This window comes from Ursus americanus, chromosome 7, assembly GCF_024610735.1.
Source record: "Ursus americanus isolate L20-20 chromosome 7, mUrsAme1.1.p, whole genome shotgun sequence".
In the NCBI taxonomy this organism is placed as follows: Eukaryota; Metazoa; Chordata; class Mammalia; order Carnivora; family Ursidae; genus Ursus; species Ursus americanus.
The window spans coordinates 34,836,288-34,852,240 of NC_142133.1; the positions used below are offsets into that span (position 1 = coordinate 34,836,288).

A 15,953-nucleotide genomic window follows, 5' to 3' on the forward strand; every position below is an offset into this window, starting at 1 on the left:
CTGATGTTGGGGAAATTCTGTAAATGACTAAATCACATTAAGGTAAAACTTACATTTGATGGGTAACTCGCTCTGCTAGCTTGGAGCAAAATGGGAACAGACCAGATTCTTGGGGGATTCTATTTTCTTTTATTTAAATTAGATTTACTTTGTGGATTAAGGTGTCAGAGATATAATAAGCATACTGTGAGAGCAGTAAGAACTTGAAATTTTATTATACTAAGGCAGGGAATAGAAAGAGAGGGTGTATGGTACCACAGAATAAAAGGAAATTTGAATCAGGTGTGGAAAGTGTTGTTGACATAAAAGGATTACTTAGACCTAGCTTAACAAAAATATTATTTTGGATTTTACCACTTACCCATGAAAACCAGGAAAAATAGAGACATGCCGTTCGTTCATAGTTAGGATGGTGTCCCAACTATTAGAAGTGGAGGTAACAGTTTTCCTGAGTTAAGGACACTTTGTCCACTTTTTACAAAGTGCTATGATGACATGAGAGAATCGCCATGGGGTGGGGGTGGGGGGGACACATGTGGGACTGTTGGCAGACTTGTGTATAGACATATAGGGAAAAGGAAAAGAGGGGTGCAAGCACGGGGAGGACAGGGAGACTTTATTCTACAGCATTCTTCTTCTAGAGAGCAGAATAGAACTAACAGGACGGAGTAAGGTTTTCTGGATTTTGCACCAACACAGCAAATCTGAGCTAGTCCCTTTTTCTCCACGTCTTTGTTTCCCATGTGTAACAAAAAGTACCGTATAGAAGTTTCCAAGTCCTGTTTCTCCCTTAGCAGTATCTTTTATTCATGCATGCCATTTGCAATACACAGAAACCCCATTTTAAAAATAAGGGGCTTCTTATTTCCTATTAACAGAAGGAGATACTGAGGCCATATGGTGTTCCCAAGGCTACCAAGCAGAAGCCACGCTAGATGCAGCCTCCACATTTTTGCCACTGTACCTTGCTGCCTTCCGTTACACAGAGAATCATAAAGCCCAGGAAAGTTGTGAGACTTCCCTTCAAAACTGGCCAAGGATTTTAAGAAGCTCTGAGAAAGTGTCTGGCTTATGGGCTGTATGGGAGACTCCTCGTCTCTCTGTCTTTACATGATGACATCCTTTATGCAGAGATGCCTTTTGTTCAGAGAAAACCCTCTCTCCCATTTTTCACATCCTCCTGCAACCCAGGCTGCCTGGTGTTGCTTCTTGCTGACTCCACTTGCCACATGCTTGAGTTTGGCCCAGAGACTTAGATCTCACATCCCGTGTGGGTATTTTGTGTGCTACTGCTCACGGCCGCTGGGAAGTGGGGAGGGCAGAGGGGGTCACGGATTTATAAACACTGTTAAAACGCCTGGGCTTTCAGACTCGTTTTGGTTATGCTAGTTCAAATTAGACATCTGAATCCGACTTGGAATCCGATGTTGTATGCCTTAACTTTACTTCTCCTAGTTTCCCGTACCAAGGAGAGGACAGAGGTTAGAATCTCCACTTCGCTGGAAGAGGCATTTAATTTTTAAGGGCTAAATATGCATCGAACAGCCAACAGGTCTTGCTAATGGCTGTATGGGATTCACGTGGTGACTGCCTGGCCTGACCTCTGGATCAGCTGGCAAAGCAGGAATGGTTTCCTGGCACACCCCCACCCTTATCAGCCTAGGGGGGAATGTGGATGAGCCTCCCCTCTCCAAAATACTTTCTCATGAGATTGGCTAAAAGAATTAGGCTTTCAGAACTTCCAAGCTGGTACTATTTCTGAAAGATATGACTTCCAGTGTTTTAGTTGGTCACAGGAATTTTTATGTTTTCTCCGTATCTCATTTGATCTTCGCAATATCCCTATAAGACAGTAAAAGATGCATTATTGTATGGATGTAGTGAGGACACCGAGTAAGTTAAAAAAAACGCGTTCAGGAGCGCCTGGGTGGCGCAGTCGTTAAGCGTCTGCCTTCGGCTCAGGGCATGATCCCGCCGTTCTGGGATCAAGCCCCACAACAGGCTCCTCCACTAGGATCCTGCTTCTTCCTCTCCCACTCCCCCTGCTTGTGCTCCCTCTCTCGCTGGCTGTCTCTCTCTGTCAAATAAATAAATAAAATCTTAAAAAAAAAAAAAACGTGTTCAAAAAATAGGACATGAATTCACAGAGAGTCTCATTTCAACGAGAGCAAAAGATTGTGGCTAAACTGAAAGAAATACTATGAAAGGAATATTTGCATCCGGCTCTTGGGATCAAATCCACATAAAGAAAACCCCAGGAAGCTTGAAGAAATAGAACAGAAAATAAATACGATGTGTTGAGATGTAATAAAGGAATTACAATCAGAATAATGATACCTACCATCCGTGTCTTTCATCTGCTTAAGCACCTTACATATCATTGCTCACGTATCCCCATATAACCATTAAACTTCGATTTCCGACAGGGTCTCATTGTTTTATATGAAATATGTCGTTTTTCACTAACTGCTTTCAAGATTTTGTTCTTTATCTTTAGCTCTCAGCAGGTTGGCTAGGATCTGTCTAGGCATGGTTTTCTTTTCTTTTTTTTTTTTTTTTTTAAGATTTTATTTATTTATGTGACAGAGAGACAGCCAGCGAGAGAGGGAACACAGCAGGGGAGAGGGAGAGGAAGAAGCAGGCTCCCAGCAGAGGAGCCTGACGCGGGGCTCGATCCCAGAACGCTGGGATCATGCCCTGAGCCGAAGGCAGACGATTAATGACTGCACTACCCAGGCGTCCCTAGGCATGGTTTTCTTTGCGTTTATCCTATTTTGGCTTTGCTGAGCTTCTTGAATCTACAAATTTGTCTTTCACCAAATTTGAGAAATTCGCAGCCCTATTTCTAAACTACTAGTCATTTTCTCCTCACCTTCTGGGATTTCAGTGACACAGATGTTAGACCTTTTGGGTTGATTCCACGTGTGCCTGAAGGTCTGCTCAATTCTTTTCCAATCTTTCCTCTTTCTGGTTTTCAGATTAGATCATTTCTATCGATCTTTGTGTTCACTGACTCCTTCCCCTGCCATCCCTATCCTGCCAGTAAGCTCACCCACTGAATTTTTTTATTGCAGATACTATGCTTTTCAGTCCTAAAATATCAATTTTGTTCTTTTTAAAATTTTATTCCTCTGCTGCAGTCACCTATCTTTCCATTTATTTCAAGCGTTTTACCTTTAGCTCATGGAGCATAGTTAAAAGATAAATATATAAATATTTAAAGATATATATAAATACAGAACATATAATAAGATATAACATATGAGATAAAAACATGGGATTAACTATATATAATATAATTATAGTAGAATATTTAGAAATATAATAGATAATACTGGTAGAAATATAGTAGAAATGTAATATATAAATACTATAAAATAAATATATAAAGCATATTTATATGCTTTAAATTCTTTTTTTTTTTTTTTAAAGATTTTATTTATTTATTCGACAGAGATAGAGACAGCGGCGAGAGAGGAACACAAGCAGGGGGAGTGGGAGAGGAAGAAGCAGGCTCATAGCAGAGGAGCCTGATGTGGGGCTCGATCCCGCAGTGCCGGGATCACGCCCTGAGCCGAAGGCAGACGCTTAACCGCTGTGCCACCCAGGCGCCCCTATATGCTTTAAATTCTTTGACAATTCCATAAGCTCAGGATTGGCATCTTAATTGCCTTCTCTCACGAGAATTGGTCACATTTCCTAGGTGCTTTGTACATCGAGTAATTTTAGAATATATCCTAGAAATTTTTAATACTAGGTTGTTCAGACTCTTGAGTCACCTTCAAATCCTCTGGAGAATATTAACAGCTTCTGACACAGCTTCGCAGAATTACTGGGATGCCCCCTTCTCTAGTTCTCTCTCCTGCAGGATTCCTCACCCACTGTGTTTCCCACTGAGGCCACCCTTTGCAAGTCTGCTAACAAGAAAAGTGGTGTTTCTCTTGGAGTTTGGCCCCTACATTGCCTTGTACAGTTGTATACTGAGGTCACCCATGGGACAAAGGCAGAAGTAATCAAAGAGAAATGAAAGTGGGGATTCTCTCCACATTCTTTGAACCCCAACGGCTCCCTTTCTCAGGGGCCTGAGATATGGTGTCCTCCCAGGCCACTACCATGTGACTGAGACCCACCCTCAAGTTAAAGCCGTGAAGGAAAAGAGGGGGGAATGTGGAATCCATCCCTGCCTGGGTTACTTCTCAGGTTTTAACTACCCTGCACAATTCATCTGCTTTGTTTGTCTTTTAGAGTCCTTAAGTGTTGGCTTTTTGATTTTGTCCAGAGTTTCTCTAATAATCACCAGGAGAGATAACCGGTAGCAAGTTTACTCCATCTTGCCTGCTATTACTTCTATTTTGTAGATAAGGGACACTGAGATCTGAGCTTAGAGAACTTGCTATGGTCAAATAACAAAAATGGGAGAATGGGTATTCTGCTTCTGGTTTCTGGGTTTGGTCCAACTCACGTGTTTTGCGTTATATCATGTTGCTCTTCCAAGATTTCTTAGCTTCATTGGTTTGCAAAACAGCTGACAAATTGTAACGCATTTTTTTTTTTTAGGTTTCTTCGTCAGCATAATAAAGGATCTAGTGTTAATTTAAGTACTATTTAGGTTACATTATGTTAGTGTTAACTCCTGCATATGATTCCCTGAGTACTCCCTGGATAGTCTATTTTCTGGTCTTACTTTAAATACTTCAGATGTTTCATCATTTTTAAATGAGATCATGTCAAGGAAGTCCAACTCTTCCTTTAAAAGCAATCAGGAATAGATATTCAATTTAATCAAATGCATTTTTGGCATCTCTTAAGATGATATTTTTTTTCTTTGACCTACTAACACAGTGAAATGCATTAAAAAGATTTTTTTAATATTGGCTCATTCTTGCATTTCTCATTATACTTGGTTGTCATATACTTTTATTTTTAATGTAGAGTTGAACTCTTTCCTGCGTTTTATTCAGAAGTTTAGCATCCGTATGCATAATTATGATTGGGCTGTTATTGTCCTTTTTACGACTACTTTTACTTACAGAATTTTTATACTTTTTTTTTTACATGTAGATCGTTACTTCTAGAAATTAGTCTGATGAAAGGTATAGGGCCAAGATCCATCCTTTTTCTCCAAGTCCTTAGCCAGTTTTTCCATCATGTGCTGAATAATCATTTCCTACCAGTTTGAAAAATTAGACTCTTTCATAGACTTAGATCCATTGCTGTGTTTTCTATTCGGATACACTGCGTTTCTGTCTGTTCCGAGCTAGGGCCACACTATTTTTATTAGTTTCAGCATCTGGAAGACCAGTCCTTCTTCACTTCTGACCTTGAGTGAAAATCCCCCTGGTTTTTAGTAGTTTGTTTGTTTGTTTGTTTTTACTACCATGGTCATTTTAAATAATTTGTTTAATGTACCACAATACTCTTGGGATTTTCACTTGAATTGTATGGGAAGTGCAGGATCGCCTTAGCAAAATGGCATTGCAGTTTTACTGGGTGTATTTCTTACCTAAGGATGTATCCCTTCATTTATGTCTTACTAAGGTTTTGTTGCTTTCTTCAAATCAGTCTCATACAGCGTTTACTAAGTTTTTTCTTGGGCATTTTTAAGTTTTCCTTCCATTGAATGAGTTTTTTCTGTTGTATTTTCCAAATTATTGGTTTCTATAATTTCTATTTTTAAAATTTATTAATTTGGGGGTGTCTGGGTGGCTCAGTTAGTTAAGCATCTGCCTTTGGCTCAGGTCATAATCCCAGGGTCCTGGGATCTAGCCCTGAAGCCAGCTCCCTGCTCAGTGGGAAGTCTGTTTCTCCCTCTCCCTCTGCCCCTCCCCCTCCGCTCCTGCTCTCTTCTCTCACTTTCTCTCTCTCTCAAATAAATAAATAAATAAATAAATAAATAAATAAATAAAATTTATTAATTTTTGTTGGTGAACTAGTATGTGATTAAATTTTATTTGTCATCCATGGGTGTTAGATAATATGTATACTTTGATGAGTAAAATGTTTTATATAAGAATTATATTGATTAAATTTATCAAATATCTTATATTTTTGTTTACTTGATCTGTGAAGACAGTGAGGTATTTTTAAAATTTTTCCACCATAACTGTTTTATGTGACTCTCCAACACACTGCTTTATGATTTATGACATATTGTTTAGTTCACATGGATTTTCATTATGGACTGTATTTCTAATCAACATAAAATCAGCTTTCTGTTACATTTCATGCTTTCTTAAGTCCTTTGTCAAAAAAATATTATGAACTTAAATTTCGAAAAATATTTTCCTGCTATATCTGTGTCCACCCATTTATTTATCTTTTACCCTTCTTTGATATTTTAATTTTCCACCAATGATTTGAAAAGTGTAATTTGAGAAAGTATGATTTCATTTTTATTCTAGCAACAGTTCCCAATAAATTTTGCTTGTCTTTATTATGGAAAGAATTAAGTAATATCATTTATTCTCCTTGATGAATTTTTAAAGAATTATTTGCATTATGTCTCATAAATACACACAGATACACATATGTATTTCCTTTTCAAGTACTGGAAAAATTTTCCTGGAAGGTGTGTGAATATTAAAATTTGTAAGGCTGAACTTGTTTGAGAATTGTTATTATTCACCTCCAGGTAAATATTTTAATTGAATATTAAGTTCTTTTCCCTGACTGTCTTTTCCCCTAAATTTACTGGAAAATGACACAATGCCAACTTGTATATATTCTATTCTCTATTGCATACAAAAAATACCAATTTAGTACATTTCTCCTTTATGAGTAGCCTGTTTTCTCCTTCTGGATACTTGTAAAAAAATTTTTCCTTATCCTTGGAATTAAAAAAAAATAAGTCAAGAGAATATATCTAGGTGTGGATTCTTTCATTGATTTTGTGTAATACTCTGTAGAGGATTTTAGCCTTTCCATCCAATAACAAGGAAATAGAAATATTTTTCTATTATTTCTTTTATTATTACTTTTCTTCTGTCCATTCCATTCTTAAATCTATGCCAAACTCTTTTTTATATTCTAAGTTCTTTTTCTTACTTTATAATTTTTATCATTTTTCTTTGAGTTCTTGAAGAATGTTTCACTCTTGTCCTGTAATTCACCAATTTTTAATTATTTTGTTTGCATTCAACTTACTGTTTGCAGCTTCTATTGAAATTTTTTATCTCACCATTTTAACCATTTTTAAGCATACAATTCAGTGGCTTTACATTGTTCAACAATCACACTACTAGCCACCTCCAGAACTTCTTCATCATCCCAAACTGGAACTGCCGCCAGTCCCTGGTAACCACTCTTCTACTTCCTGTCTTTATGGATTTGTTTATTCTAGGTACCTCAAATAAGTGGAATTAAATAATATTTGTTCTTTTGTATCTGGCTTATTTCACTTAGCATGTTTTCAGGGTCCATCCATGTTATAGCATATTTCAGAATTTCATTCCTTTTCTGAGGCAGAATAATATTCCTTTGTATGTATATACCACAATTTGTTTATTCATTCATCTGTCAATGGACATTTGGGTTATTTCCATCTTTTGGCTGTTGCGAATAATGCTGCTATGAACACTGGCATGTAAATGTCTGGTAAAGTGTCTGCTTTCAGTCCTCTGGGGCACATACCTAGAAGTGGAGTTGCTGGATAATACGGTAATTCTATGTCTAAGTTTTTGAGGGAATGCCATGTTGTTTTCCACAGTAGCTGCACCATTTTACATTGCTACCAGTGATGTACGAGGATTCAATTTCTCCACATCCTTGCTGACACTTGTTATTTTCTGGGGTTTTTTGTGTTTTGTGTGTGTGTGTGTGTGTGTTTTTTAAATAACAGTCATTCTAATGGATGTGAAATGGTATCTCATTGTGGTTTCAATTTGTATTTCCCTAATGGTTAGTGATGTTGAGCATCTTTGCATGTGCTCATTGGCACATTTGTGTATCTTTTTTAGAGAAATATCTATTCAAGTCCTTTGCCCCTTTTTTAACTAGGTTGTTTTTTATTGTAGTTGTTAAGTTCTAAGAGTTCTTTATATATTCTGGGTAGTAATCTCTTATCAGCTATATGATTTGCAAATATTTTCTCCCATTTTGTGGGTTACTTTTTCCCTCTGTTAATAGTGCCCTTTGATGAACAAAAGTTTTAATTTTGATGAGTCTAATTTATCTATTTTGTTATTTGTTGCCCATGCTTTTGGTGTCATCTTCCAAAAAATCATTGCCAAATCCAACATCATGAAGCTTTTTCTCTATGATTTTTCTAAGAACTTTCTAGTTTCAGCTCTCACATTTAGGTCCTTGATCCACTTGGAGTCAATTTTTGTATAAGGTTCTAATAGGGCCCAACTTCATTCTATTGCAAATGGAAATCCAGTTTTTCCAGCCCATCTGTTGAAAAGATTGTCTTATCCACATTAAATGGTTAACACCCTTCTTGAAAATTCTTGATTATATGCAAAGCTTTCTTTCTGGGCCCTCTATACACCTATCCTTGTCCTAGTACCACTCTGTTTGGAATAGTGTGGCTTTGTAATAAGTTTTGAAACCAGGAAGTGTGAGTCTTCCAACTGTAGTCCTTTTTCAAGAGTGTTTTGGCTATTTTGAGTCCCTTGAGATTCCATATAAATGTCAGGATACGTTTTTCTATTTCTGTCAAAAAAAAAAAGTCATTGGGGTTTTGAGAGGGATTGCATTGGATCTGTAAATCACTTTGGGTAGTATGGCCATCTTAACAATGTTAAGTCTTCTGATTCATGAACACAGGCTGTATTTTCATTTGTTTATGCTTTCTTTAATTTCTTTCATCTTCCATTTATTGTTTTCAGTGCCATTGCATTTTTTAACTGAGAGATAATACCTTTCAACCCTATGAATATTTTTCTGATCCTAAATTTTTCCTGTTGTGTATGTGTGTGGCACTCTGCTATTGTGTTAGAGATGGAATAGCTTCATCTTGAGTATGAATTACAATTGCTTCATGTGCTCCCTATTTTTTATAAGAGTTTGCTTCAAAGGGGAAGTTTTCTCAGATTTCTCAAATTGGTCCTCTTCTTCCCAACTTCTGAGACTTTCCTTAACATAGTAATTCAAAAGAGAAACAACTAAGTTTCTCAGTACTGGGATTTGAGGTGAATTCTGTCAGGGATCACAATAAATGTTTGTTGAAAATGTGAAGATCCCAGGCTAAAGACTGTGGGAAAATTTAAATGTAGTATAATTTTTGCTTGGAAAGGGTAGAGACCTAGCAAAGTGTCCAAAGTAAGGAGGAAGCTGGAGCCAAAAGAAGATGGTCAGTGTCAAGAAATGAACCCACTACCAACCCCAGACTTTTCTCCTCATGTCCTGGAATTACAGGCTGCCAGGTCCTTCCTCAGCCTGATCTCAGCAGCTATGCTTTTTGAGGAATAATCCCAAGTGTCTGACATGTGTATAGAACTCTTACCTATTTTCCAGCAGGGAAAACATTTTCCCCTATGATACTAGTTTAGCTGTTTGTTTCTATAGCATTATGATGGAGAACAGGGGGAAGTTAAAATATGATTACTGTTTTCACCTGGAAATCTTGCCTTACTTCTGACCTTTACAAGATTAAAAAACAAAGCATAACAGAACAACCAGGAGTCAAAAAATTATTATGTCTTATCCAACCCTCTCCCTGGCCTCATTTTACTGCTAAGGAAAATTATTCTCAGAGAGATTGAATTATTTGCCCAAGTTCATACAAGCTGTCAGTGGTGGGAGAATTTTTTTTAACTCACAAAATTAAAAATTTCAATCTAGTGATTTTTTTCCTATTACATTACATACTGTACCCTATTTACTGCATCTATACGCGTGCTGCCGTCTTTTGTTTCTTCTCTGGGGAATACTAAAATGAAATCAACCACTATATATGTGCACGAATGCATAAGTACACATGCTTTTCTGTCTATATACAATCTTTTATTAATGGCTTCTAATGTACCAATAACCTAAAATACTTTTCTCAACTCTAATAAGAGAAAGTTAATAATACCTACCTTGTAAGATGGTTACTAGAATTATTTATTATATGTATTACATAGATGGGGATACCGATTCAAAGAAGGCACCAAGCCGCTCTTGTAAAAGTACAAAAATTTGGATTTGAACCCAGGCATAAGGGCCCCAGTGTCCACACTTTTAATCACTATCCTATAGGGTTTCCCAGAATTTTACAATTCTATACAGTTTTTAGTTACACACAAATCCTAGCATCCACATGTCACCACCCCAAACCCTCAGACTTCTTCCAGAAAACACTTCTCTGAAAGCATATCCCCTCTACACATTTTATCTTCAGGACCTTTTAACAACTTCAGTGTGGAAACACTCCTCACAAAGAGGTAAAGGGGTGGCATCAGCATTTCACAGATGGGGTTAAGAGGTTAAGTATCTTGCCTATTGCTTAAGGAGTTGGAGTGAAAGCCAAGAATGCTTGGCTCAACCTGCTGAGTGGAAACCAAGAGACCACACTTCCCCATCCCTCTCAGTCATCGTTTGGTTGGGTTGAGAGTGTGGTTTTGCCATTAGTGTCACAGGGGAAAATGACATATTCTGAACACATTGCTTGATTCCTGGAGCAGAATGATTACAGGCTGTCATTACCAAGAGACATAGTTCTAAAAGACTTTTTTAAATTTAAAAATAACAAGAGAGAAAACGAATCTTCAGATACTTGGTGCTTGAAAGAACCTGGATTCGTTCCATTTTTAGGTGCTGTTTATTTAGATACAAGAAGATTTGATGGCAAAATTAAAAGAAATGGTGGAAAGCATGTTTTTATTCTCTTGTCCTGTTGACTGAGAGAATATCCTGGGTCTGGGTCCAAGGGAAAGTTTCTTACCTCTCTATGCCCGTTTCTTCATCTATAAAATGACTAGAATGATAGTCCCTACCTCAAAGAACTGCTGGAAGGATTAATAATGCCAGGCACGCAGTAAGTCATCAGTTCAGAGTCCCCAGCTCTCCATGGCTCACATCCCTCTCCAAAGTTTTTAACATTTGGCCTGTCTATGCCTATATAGAGGGATATAGGTAAAAAATTCTGCTTGGGCATGAGGCCAGAGAAAAGTTATTCTTCCCTTTGTGTAATGGTTCTAGCGAGACTCCTTCAGACAGACGCACACAGGCAATGTCTCTAGGGGAAGTTTGTCGAAGGGTTCCTTATATTGAGTATCAGTGATGGTAAAAAGAACCCACCTTGAAGCAATTCCGCCATTCTGGGAGCAGACTGCTTCTTGAGAGTCATGCGGTCCAGTGCTTCTCACGCTCTTCCTCTGGGGATACCCCAGTTAGGAGGAGAGAGTAAAAGTATTACTCCTGGCGTCCTCGGGTGTAGTTTGAATCGCTCATCAAAAGCAAGAAATTTCTTCAACGTCCTTTCATCTTAAAAATGCATGTGCATCTGTGTTCTATTTAATAATATACCAAGGTTTGATTTTATATAAAAATCACATTGAGTTCTTTCTCAAATTATGGAGTACAACTTATGCTCTGAAAAAAATAACACGTGTGTGTGTGTGTGTACGTGTATGTGTGTGTGTCCTGTGTCTTTGTGTACAGTACGTTGTCCTGTACCAAGTCTGGACACAGGGATGTAGTCGAGACGATACAGACTTTGGACCAGGACCAGCGTGGGTTCCAGTCTGTTACTGGTCTGCTCTGGATCTGCTTTCTCAAATGTGCGCTGGAGGCAATGACACCCCCGCGTGGTGGGGCTGTGGGGCTGTGGTAGATTAACGTAAGGAGGTGCCCAGCAGAGGCGCGGGCCGCACACGGAGCCTCAGGACCTGTTACTTCCCTTCCTCACCTGCTATCCACCTGCGGCAAGCACACACGAAGAAGAAAAACTGACAGAGCAGCACGCGGAAGCGTTCTTGTTGGGACGAAGCCAGCAGGACAAACGACAGATGGGGTCAGTGCAACTGAAGAAGGGTAGGGTGTTCAGACCTGAAGCCAAACAGCCACAACCACCTGGTTTCCGGTGGCCCCGCAAGGGCAGACCACCCCTGGTCAACACAGGCGGCTCTGCAGCCTCGCCTGCCCATCCCCTCGTGGCCCTTCGGCCTCCGCGGCCAAGCCTGAGCCCTTGAGCAGCTCTGGCGGTCTCCTCATGGCCTGCAAGTTCAGCCTCTGGCGACTCATCCCCCACAATTGTTTTTAATTATCAAATATTTCAAATGTAACAGAAGTATACTCAAAGAAGGGTAATGGACTCACTAGCCACCACCAAGCTTATGAGACAAAATGTGACAGGGATTGAGACCTCTGTGTACACTCCCCTTCTTGTTCTTCCCCAGAAACAGTCCCCATCCTGATTTGGGGTTTTCATCTTAACGGATGCTCGATATTTTTGTATCTCCGTGAGCAATATATTATATTTTTTCAGATTACGCTTTATAATAAATGGTCATATTGTACATATTTTTCTTGAACATGCTTTTTACACTTAACAGCATGGTTTTGAGACTTTCTCTGTGAAGATACATGTAGCTGTACTTGGCTCATACTTTTCCATTACATTCTATTATATTGTAATAATGTACCATCAGGTACTTCCTGTTTCTTATTCATGGACAGTTTGTTTCTAACTTTTTGCTATTATAAACAAAGTTGCAATCACTATTCTTATACCCATCTCTTGGGGGGTTAAAAGCAAGAATTTCTCTCTGATACACAACTAAGGGTGGAATTGCTAGATCTTATGGTATGTAAACGTATAACTTCACTAGGCATGATTTCCTTGTTCTCCAAAGGGGCTGCGCCAATTTTCATTCCCACCAGTGATTTTAAGAGTTCTCGTTGCCTCTCAACATCTTGGAGGATCCTCCAACTCGTCTTTTCAAACAGATCGTGCCCACCTATGGTTTGTGGGTTGGATTATCTGGTGTGAACACAGTATACCTCTGCCTGCTCCCATGACCAGCCTAATATTGCTCCAAAGTGTGGCAGGGAAGCTTTATCTTTGGAGAGAACTGTAATTTCCACCAGCTTATACTAAAGAAATGTGCTCTGACCAAACACAATATAGTTGCCTATCATCTCCCCTAGGGCTGTCTGCTTTCAGCTTCCATCCGAGGTGATTCTGGGCTCCGCGGTCTCTGTTGTGCAGGGCTTGACAGAGCACCATTCTATCCTTTGGCCCTACAAGCATTCATTGTGGTCGATAGCCCTGGGCTCAAGTACATCAACCTGACTGTTTCAGATACTACAAACACCTAGAGAGACCTAGTCCTCATCGAACTAAGAGGAGCATGAAACGGAAGGTTCTCATAGGGGAATGCTATATATTTGGGAAGCCCTGAATACAAAACCCACTTTCCACCACTCCCATCTCCTTCAGGGTATGGCTTAACTGGGGGAAAGGGTTAGTGATGGGAAAGTCTTACAAAGATTCGTTTCAAAAGCAAAGTGGTACCATGGGAAACTACATGGTGAAAACCACTGCACGAATGAGTAACCAGCCAAAACAGAGTTGTGTAAAGAAGAGCTTGTTTGGACAAATTCATCACGTTGCCCTGTGATTAAACCATCACTTCCATTCCATATGCCAGCTTAGGCTTCAACCCTTGGAAATTCCCTGATGGACTCCTCTTAGTGAACTTCACTTACTGGTCTGCACTTGACCCTGTGCCACATTGTGGACCACTCCTGTCTGCCGGTTGTGGCCTTTCCAGTTCCCAGCAGATGCTCTGTTTCTGCTCACTCTTTGGTCCCTACATAAAATCAGATGCAACATTCTAAGCTGGAAGGGAGCTGGTAGATATTAGTTCCACACCTTCATTTTTACAGTTGAGAAATCTAAAGTTGACAGCCTTAGGAAGTGACAGAATGAAGATTTAATCCAAGCCATCTTCTTCCAAAGCCCATGCTCCCTTGATTAGAATCAAAGTCATGGGAAGAATGACTTATAAAACAATGTGGGTGTTGAGAATATGGGAATGGGTTGGGGGGGTGTTGAAGGAGTTCTGGGGCCCTCTAATCTTTAGAGTTCTTAGAAGAGAAGGAAAAGTCTACACTGAAATATGAAAAAGAACAACTGATGAGGGAGATGGAGAGTGCATGCCATAATGGAAATCAAGAAAAGAAAGCATTTTATCTTGAAAAAGACACCAACTGTGTCTGATGCTATAAGAGGTTGAGTAAGATGAAGCCAGAGAGGTGACTGTTGGGTTGGCAATGTAGAGATGGTTGGAGACCAGCAGAGATGCGGAGACAAAGGTCAAAGCAGAATGGGTTAGAAGGTGAAGACTTCCAGTTTTAAGATGAGGGGTAAAGACATTTTTTACCCTTTCTGTCACAAAAAGCACTCCAAACCAGGAGAATGTGAAACAAACCACAAAGCCCATCTTTGAGGAAACTAAGCAACTCTACAAGTGAGGATAGAAAGAGGATAGAGAAGTGGCAAATGAGGTAAGAGTGTGGAGAAAAGTCAAATATCATCCTGCAGAAGGAGATGCTGAAGAGAAACAAGTCTGTAGCCTAGCAGAACCCTGGAAAAATCAAAACCTAGAGCTGTCAAATACTGCAGAAGACAAGGAAGGGCTAACAAGGTGAAAACGGGAATATTGCTTAAGAGTTTATCTGAGGATGGGGTAATCGGGTGATGGCCATTAAGGAGGGTACCTGCTGTAACGAGCACTGGGTGTTATATGCAGCTGATGAATCACTAAATTCTACCCTGAAATTAATAATACACTATATGCTAACTAACTTAAATTTAAATAAAACCAAAAAATTAAATTAAATTAAATTTTTAAAAAGAGTTTATCTGAGGAGCTGTTCAGCCTTCAGAACTACCTGCCTCCACTACATCTGAAAATTATTCCTCCAGTTCCACCAGAGAAGAGAAGTATATTCTCTGGCAAAATTAGACAAGGATGCTTTCACAGTCAGACACCAGGCATGGGAGAGTATGGGGATATCTGCATAACAAATGTGGCTGCTTCCAGCCTTCCTCCTTGTCAACTCCAGACTAACACCTAAGGAAGGAATTTGAAAGTTCCTTTTTTGTAGAAATAAATGCCTCGGGGTGGGGGAGGGGGGGAAATGTACATACACTGATATTTGAGGGTCCCCAACAAAAAAGCCTGTTGACAAAAGCTGGTCATCCGCCAGTTGGCATGCCCCACCATGCATGCACAGCTTCCAACAAGTCTTTCCATCTCGCTCATTCACTATGAACAGCCAAGATTGCTTTACATTTCAAGAAAGTCTCCACCAGGAAAGACAGGGAGGTGGGGATACAAGTACTGTTTCAAGAAGTTGTGTTGTGAAGAGAAATGCAAACAAATTGGTCCATAGCTAGAGGAAGATGTGGGGTCACAGAGGATTTATTTTTTTTAAGATGAGAGATATTAGAGTATATTTATATGCTGGTAGTCAGCTTCTAGTATTTTTTTTCCTGACTTGAAACAAATGTGTAGTCACAAATATTTAGAAAAAGTCTTTTAGTATTTCTGCTTCTGGTTAGGATGTAGAGGAATGTGAAAAACCTTCATTTCCATGGTCAAGCAGAAGAGTCCTAACGAAATAAAATCCGTATGTGTCTATGGGGTCAACAGACACACTGGAAGCACTGATGAACTGAATTAGAGAGAAACAAGCCCTTTATAGCTGAGCAGAGATTGACAGAAACTTCCATACTTGGCAATGGATATGGTTTGGGTAGGGGCAAAAGTAGGGTAGCCATGGAGAGAGACTTTTCATGGATGAGGAAAAGTCAGCTGAACCTCAGTCAATGATGTGTGCCAGAGGGATGGATTATCTGAAGAAGCCCCAAATGAAAAAGAAATCTCTGTCTGACAGTTCTCCCCCTCACCTGCACCTCTGCATTTTTTCCAAGAAAGTATCAGTGGAACAGTTGCTGAAAAGGGAAGAGAAATCGCATAATCCTATATTTGGATCATTGTGGTGCTTGGATTCTGAAG

At 39.3% G+C, this 15,953-nt stretch overlaps 1 protein-coding gene across 1 annotated transcript in view; it reads left to right on the plus strand.

The window, feature by feature from the left end:
- Positions 1–15,953, plus strand: part of ANTXR1 (ANTXR cell adhesion molecule 1) — a 213,269-nt gene that overhangs the window by 30,096 nt on the left and 167,220 nt on the right. The gene's annotated exons all lie outside the window — the stretch shown is intronic.